Source organism: Sceloporus undulatus, chromosome 1, assembly GCF_019175285.1.
Source record: "Sceloporus undulatus isolate JIND9_A2432 ecotype Alabama chromosome 1, SceUnd_v1.1, whole genome shotgun sequence".
NCBI lineage: Eukaryota > Metazoa > Chordata > Lepidosauria > Squamata > Phrynosomatidae > Sceloporus > Sceloporus undulatus.
In genome coordinates, this window is record NC_056522.1 from 173,599,010 (window position 1) to 173,605,957 (window position 6,948).

The window sequence follows — 6,948 nt, forward strand, 5'->3', positions numbered from 1 at the left end:
TGTATGCACAGCGCTGTGTAAATTTACAGCGCTATATAAATAAAGCTTAATAATAATAATAATAATACTAAGTCCATTTGCATCTCAACAGGGACCCCTCTTTTGCAATCCAATATGTCTCTATTCCAGTGAGGTCACAGGCCTCTTTGTAGGCAGAGAACAAAGGATTCCTCAAGAAGTCTCCATGTTTTTGCATCAGGAACATTTTGGTGTACTTCTTCTAGCTGTTTTTAAGCAGAATGGACAGCTTCCCACCCTGAGAGATGCATTAATATATTGTACTTGAATATCCTCCTTGGACAACCAGCCAAGAAGGATAGGGATCGAGAGGACAGGTTGGCTTCCTTACGTGTTCCTTTTTATACTTTCTGATCTCTTGCCTTTTCACAGCCTGTATGAGCTGTGGTTGACTGCCTTGAAGTCTGCCTAGCTCCTCTGTCACAGGTATACTTATATCTACAGGATAGCCTCCTCCCATATAATCTGCCCATAAACTCAGGTCCTCTGGTGGATATTTACTGCAGTCAGCCCGGACTACGTTGGCAACTGTGAACCAGAGAACTTTTTCTTCAACCACCCTTAGACTGTGGAATGAGTTACCAGAAAATATTTGAAACTGAATATGCTGCCTGAATTCAAAACTGCATGATTTTTAAATTGTTAATTTTAAATGATGAGTTTTAAATGTGGATTGTTTTAATATGTGTGTGTGTGTGTGTGTGTGTGTATATATATATATATATATATATATTGTCCATTTACACTGTATGTCATTTTGAATTGATGTGTATTTCAACTGATATGTTTTAATTGATGTAGTGTGTCTCTTAATTGTTGTTGTTCCCCACCTTGATCCATGGTGAGATGTGGGTAAGAAATGATGATGATGATGATGATGATGATGATGATGATGATGATGATTTGTCAAATAATCTGAAGATATGTTTGATATACAGTGAAATACTAAAGGAGAAGGGAGCTCAAGACAAATGGGAGCTGCTCAAAAGGGAGATACTGAAGGCATAATTTAAAACAGCTCAAATGAGGGGGGGGGGGGAAGAAGCCTAGATGCATGACTAAAGAACTTTCAAATGAGCTAAGTTTTAAATGTAACATGTATAAGAAATGAAAAAACAGGGAAATCACCAAAGAGGAATTCAAACAAATGGCAAGCACGTGTAGGGGTAAAGTCATAAAAGCTAAAGCGCAGAATGAACTCAAGCTTGCCAGTGAGGTTAAGAACAATAAAAAGGGCTTTTTTGGGTATGTCCACAGCAAAAGGAAAAAGAACGAAATGGTAGGGCCATTGTGTGGAAAAGATGGCAAAATACTAACAGGGGACAGAGAAAAGGCAGAATTACTCAATACCTTCTTTGCCCCAGTCTTCTCAGAAAAGGCAAAGGATAATGGAGCAGAGAACAGAATAGGGGAATTTCAGCACAGAATAAGTAAAGACATAGTACAGAAATACCTGGTTAACCTAAAGGAATATAAATCTCCAGGACCAGATGGACAACATCCAAGGGTATTAAAAGAACTGGCAAAATTAATATCGGAGCCATTGGCAATAATCTCTGAGAACTCCTGGAGAACACGAGAAGTCCCAGCAGACTGGAGGAGGGCAAGCATTGTCCCCATCTTCAAAAAGTGGGGGAAAAGGAGATCCCAATAATTATTGCCCATCAATCCCAGGAAAGATTCTAGAGCAGATCATTAAACAGAGAGTCTGTGAACATCTAGGAGGCAATTCCATGATCACAAAAAGTCAACATGGGTTTCAGAGAAACAAGTCATGCCAGACAAATCTAATCTCATTTTTTGATAAAATAACCAGCTTGGTAGATGAAGGGAATGCTGTGGGTATATTATATTTTGTTTTCAGTAAGGTCTTTGACAAGGTTCCCCATGAGATTCTTGTAAACAAGCTTCTAAAATGTGGGCTAGACAAGATAACGGTTACATAGATTTGTAATTGGTTGACTGCACAAACCCAAAGGGAACTCAACAATGGCTCCTTTTCATCCTGGAGAGAAGTGACCAGTGAAAAAAAAGAGAGATTAATCTTAGAACTGAGAGATAAAGTAGAAAAAGTACCTGATCAGAAGAGCATTAAAAACATTTTCACTAATTATTTTGAAAATCTATGCAAAGTCACAGACGATAATGAAAAAATATCAAAAAATACAGAAAATACCAAAATTAACAGAAGAACAAAAAACATTTTTAAATCATTTTTTTTTTACAATAAATGAAATATCAGAAGCTGTTGACAAAATGAAAACATGAAAGGCCCCAGGACCAGATGGACTGCCAGCAATTTATTATTTTAAAAAATGGAGAATGTTATACTATTACGGAACATATTAAATGATATACATAAAGGAGATTTCCAACAATCTTGGGAAAACACTTTCATTTCTGTAATCTCAAAGAAAAGAAGAGATACTAGAGAGGTACAAAATTATACACTCATTTCACTATTGAGCACTGCCTATAAGATATTCACTTCAATCATTGCAGAAAGACTAAAAAAATATAATAGACATTATACATGAAGATCAAAATGGGTTTATACCAAAAAGGTACTGTACATGCAAAAACAACATTAGAATAAACTTTGACTCAATGGAAACTATGCAGACAAAGTTTTTCAGATCCATTCTTGTACTTCCAAGGTGTGTGCTTAATGCAATCCTATATTTGGAGACAGGTCAAATGACAGTTGAATCACGGTCATGGGTACTTAAATTTAACTTTTGGCTCAGAATGTTGTTCACCCCAGTAGGATTAGCCCCTTTGATATTGTCTGATGGGTTTCTCTTCAGATGGAATAAGACTCTGAATGAGAAACTTGTTAAACTGGGTTTTTCACACGCCACCATTTTGGCAATGGACTATGAGGAAGCAAAACGGGAAATACATCAATGAATTATAGATAATGAGTTGCAACAACACATAAAAACAGTCACTGTATGCCCTGTTTTAGAGACAATGGCAATGCTTTTTTGTTCGTTAACCATTTAAATCTTCTAACCCTTCCAAAACATAGGATAGCATTCACTTTAGCAATATTTAATGTTTAGCCTTATTGGAAGGGAGATACAATAACATTCCCTATGATCTACACATATGCTCCTGTGGAACTGGTACAGTGGAGACTCCTCTCCTCCAGCCATGAGAAGGAAGGGGGACCCAACACTCTCCTCCTGTCTCCTGCCTAAACTCCAACAAGAGTCAGCTGGAGGATGCTGAAGGAACTCACTGTCCCTTAGAGTTGTTTTAATTATTTAATTGCAAAGAATGTTTATTGTTAGGTTTTCCTTTCACTTGTTTTGCTTTATTAACTGCTATGTATTTTGTTATTTAATTTGCTGCTGTCGATTTGCTATATACTTTGTTTTTGTTATGTACTGCTATTGTTGGTTGTGATCTTAATTTATTGTTATTGTTCAATATGCTGCTATGTTATATCTCTTTTTATTTCATGTTTATTATTACTGCTTACTTTGTATTATTCCTCTGTTGTAAGCCGCCCAGACTCCCAGAGATTGGGCGGCATATAAATAAATCTTCTTCTTCTTCTTCTTCTTCTTCTTCTTCTTCTTCTTCTTATTATTATTATTATTATTATTATTATTATTATTATTATAGGTCATGTATTCATCCAATTCTTAGTCATTTTCTTGGAAGATCTGATAAATTTTATGTATCTTATTTCCTGGCAGACCAATGTCCAGTAATAACAACAAGGTTGGCCACTTTTTGTGCAACAGCAATGGTCTGTTGGCATAAGATGGTTTCTTAAAAGTTCATAATATTTTTTAGTCTGCCAAAATTTTATAATGATTTCCTATATTTATAATGATTTTATACTTTTAAATTTTAATATAATTTTATAAGTGAATTTTTAACTATTATTTACTTTTACAATTTGATGATTTATTGTGGTTTGTTGATTGACTGATGTTGATTGATGTTTGTGATGTTTGATCAGTTGATTGTAATAACAAATCTCTATATATAAAACCCTTGACATATTAGAAAATTTTGAGAGTCACAATGAAAAAAAAACAGCAATGGTTTTCAAGGATGCTGAAAAAGCCTTCAATAAAGTTAGTTGGTGTTTTATGCAGGAAACCATGACAAGAATGAATACAGGTGTAAATTTCAAGAAAAGGAGAAAAGCAATTTATATAGAACAAAAAGCATGGATAATAATTAATCAGGAAAAAACAGAACAAATGAATATTGAAAAAGGTACAATGCAGGGATACTTGTTAACGCGCTGTTATTTATTGTTGTACTGGAAATATTAACAAATTAAGAGAAGAGCAAGGCATCGAAGGAATCAAAATAAAAGGACAGATGTACAACAGCACCACCAAGAAGAAATATAGAAAGATAATACTCTACATGTTAACAGCAGCCAGAATGCTTTACACAAAATTTTGGAAACATGAGGAGATACCTTCAATAGTAGAATGGCTACTCAAATTAAAAGAAATAAAGGATCTTGGCATATTAGCAGCTATGATAAGGAATCAGTCCATAAATCAAGTAAAAGAAGACTGGAATTCAATTAAAATAACATTCTATACCTTTTCTAAATCAGAGGCTTTCTGATTTTAAGAAAACAAGAAAAAGTATACATGCAAATGCAAACTATCATAGGGATAATTTTGTGCGACCTCAACAACAACAACAACAACACTCACAAGACTTATTTCCACTAGGTGCTATACTATTATATCAGCAGTCCAAGACAATAGGAAATGTGCACTTCTCCAAAACATTGGCCATGGAAATTTCATTTCTACTTATGCCATGAGGTGGAACACCCTAATGTGCCTTTTGTGGTTAGATTAATATAAATATAGATTAAAAACTCAGTTTTACTATACAGTAAATTGATAACTTGCAATAATGGAAAACCAGTTTGAACTAAGGGCTTGAAACCATGCAATTATCATTATAATGCGTTCTGTCTTTACTTATTTTTAGACTGTGTCCATGTCAGCATGATGGTTGATTGCCTCCTGAAGACATAATGAAAAGGGTATACAATGTGGCAACATGTTTGGTTTTCTATAATGGTGGCAGAGACTTTCTGATTTTAAGAGAACAAGAAAAAATGTGTGTGAATGCACACTACCATAGGAATTTTGTGTGACCTCAAAATTAATCATTTATGAAGAAAAGAAATCACTTGAATAAGAATAGTAAAATCTAATCAGTTTTTAGAAAAGCATCCTTCTTTACCTCTGCGCTAGAAATTTTGTGACCTAACAGAAACAGGGGGCACGGTTAGAGACATGTCCATTTGCACCATATGAATTCCACTATTACAAAGATCGTGATCTTTTATTGTAATTCCTTAATGGTAATGTTGAAACTTGTGCTGTATTTCCTTTATTATTTCATTGTTTATTGGCATCTGCTTGTTCTTTTTTTGCAATGAGGCGTGGGAAATTAGGATTTCTTTTTGATAATTATTGATTTGAATGTAATCACCAGTGTTAGGCTTTTGTCATGATTGAATTGTTACGATATTACTGTTATTATTGTTGTTGTTATTATTATTATTATTATTATTATTGGTAATGTTGAAACTTGTGCTGTATTTCCTTTATTATTTCATTGTTTCTTGGCATCTGCTTGTTCTTTTTTTTTGCAATGAGGCGTGGGAAATTAGGATTTCTTTTTGATAATTATTGATTTGAATGTAATCACCAGTGTTAGGCTTTTGTCATGATTGAATTGTTACGATATTACTGTTATTATTGTTGTTGTTGTTATTATTATTATTATTATTATTATTATTATGTTTTTGCTATGTATTGCTATGTTACATTTGTTTATTATTTTATGTTTATTGTTATTGTTTATTGCTATTGCTTTGTATTTCCCTACTGTTGTAAGCCGCCTGGATTGCCAGTGATTGGGTGAGATATAAATAAATCCTATCATCATCATCATCATCATCATCATCATCATCATCATCATCATCATCTCAGAACTGCACTACCAATGACCATTTGTACTTATGGAATTGCAGGAATGTAGCAGTATCGGCAGTCATTGATGGATTTTTCCTATTAATACAACTCTGTGCAATAGTCACACTAGGGGGACTAGTCAGCTATGGAAGAGTGCTGATGTTGTGTGAAAAAGGATGGAAACGGATGTCGTTCTGCTTTTGCCAAGTGTTCCCCCCTGAGGAGTGATGTCTACATGATCAATATGCCTGCCGACTATGATATTCTGTCTTACCCCTGGATGTTGGATACTGTTGGATTGTTGTATTTTACTGATGTTTGTATAGATGTACCATTTTGTGTATTTATAGTGTATTATATTGCATTGTATGTATTGATTTTAGTAGTCTGTAACCCCACTTCGATCCTTTGGGAGAGGCGGGGAAACACAAATAAAGTAATAATAATAATAATAATTTGATTTCTAAAGTCTTGTGTGGTAATGCATAAACTGTGAATTGTTTTCAATTCAATTTTCTTTCTACAGCAATGCCAAGTGTAATATTTCTTGCACTGGACATTATTTCTAAAGCAGTGTAATCATGAACAGTCAATCATGAACATTCAAGGATCTTTCTAAAGTGATGGAATGGGTGGCTTTTTCCTCGGTCAATCTTGTTTCTAAAGCATTGTCAAATATGAATTTTCTAACACTTAAATTTATACTGCAGCATAACATGTGAAGTGTGTAAAATTTAGCTGTGCTGCATAATGTACATTAGATTAATGTACATGAGAGTAATCTAATGTATGAACTTGGAACTATTTAACTATTTTACATTGCACATGATTACAGCAAAAACTGGAAATATGCTGGAGCCTGAATTTATATGCCTTGCGGAAAAGAGTTCTAAACTTCCTTTGTATATATAAAAACCATAAGTTAAATACACTAGAGTAGTGAAAACATTGA